General features: G+C 47.7%; 1 long non-coding RNA gene across 1 annotated transcript; it reads left to right on the top strand.

Annotated features, from left to right (window-relative positions):
- The first annotated feature begins 6 nt into the window (after positions 1-6).
- LOC111656960 (uncharacterized) lies at positions 7-716 on the top strand. The gene is made up of 2 exons (XR_002760908.2): positions 7-203; positions 451-716. It is a non-coding gene; the product is annotated as an uncharacterized LOC111656960 (long non-coding RNA).
- Positions 717-1,242: the final 526 nt, after the last annotated feature.

Genomic DNA, 1,242 nt, shown 5'->3' with positions numbered 1-1,242 from the left:
ACGCGGAAACATTCGGTATCCCTCTGCGTCAGAGCCGAGGTCGCGGTGGTTACCGTGGACGCGGCGGGATGGGTTTCCGCGGAGGTCGGGGGCGTCCGGCTAGCCGAGGGTCCTTCGGACCACCGCAGGGGGGCGGCGGCTTCAGGGGCGGATACAGAGGAAACCAGGCCGGCCGGGAGTTCGCCGACTTATCAGCATACAGGGTAAACATACATTCTTTATTCATGTTTATTTACTACATGTAACATGTTACAAATCGCCCTGTACATCCTGATGTTACAGACGCAGTTCTGTCTGATAAATGACATGAGACTCAGTCTGATATATGTGAAATCCTCAGATGATTGAGTCCTGATTGAAGCAGTCGGCTGGGTTCTCTGATGAGATCGGCAGGTGCTCCTGTGTTGTGGTTTCATCGTGTTGTAAACGTCTGTTTCCTGTTTGTTCCAGAAGGACAACAAAGTGGCTGCGTAGTCCCGACGGGAGGAAGATTCTGCACAAAGGTGGAACTTCTTCACACACAAAAGGAAAACAGATAGTTTGTCAACTAAAATAATGAAGATTGTCCAATTGTTGTATATTTGTCACCAGCACTGGGGTAGACTGCTTGAATGCAACTTAACTTTCCATATCTTTCAACGGTGGAAACGACAACAACAACAACAACAACAAAGCAGTTTATCACAGAAACCATAAAAAAAAACAAAAAAAACAAATTCCAGATCTCTACAAAGTAATTTCCAGGTGGCTGAAGTAATTCTGTGTAAATGTCATATTTCAGAGGGATGCTTTTTGTTTCGCCCTTTTCCTAAACCTGTATTTGATAATATTTTGTTTAGCTGTGGAGGGTCGTCCACGCCACTTCCTGTCACTGACGTAGCTTTATTTGGGGAGGTGGGGACAGTTTCTCCTGTAACTCTGCAACTTCAGCACCAAAATAGGCCACAGGGTCAGTCACACCTTTCTAACATGTATTTTTCTACTATGACATAGACGTTCATCCGTTATCTCGTCAGCCCGCTCACCGTCACCCCTCCCCCCTCCCCGCCGCCCGTCTCCAGTCGCAGTGCTCGTGCGTTTCGCTTCTCACCTGAAACCTCTCCGCGTTTCACCTGCAGCTTGGTTTTTCTCCTCCAGCTGATCCTGAAGTGTTTCCTCGTGTAGGTTTGAAGACGTTTCCTCTCGAGCTGAAAGACGATTAATCTGCAGCTGTTTTCACACAATCCATCGATGGTCGAGTCG

The sequence above is a fragment of the Seriola lalandi genome, unplaced genomic scaffold (genome assembly GCF_002814215.2).
Source record: "Seriola lalandi dorsalis isolate HSWRI2012SDOR001 ecotype SW California unplaced genomic scaffold, Sedor1 jcf7180001977063, whole genome shotgun sequence".
NCBI classification, from domain to species: domain Eukaryota; kingdom Metazoa; phylum Chordata; class Actinopteri; order Carangiformes; family Carangidae; genus Seriola; species Seriola lalandi.
This window is presented reverse-complemented; position numbering and strand designations above follow the sequence as displayed.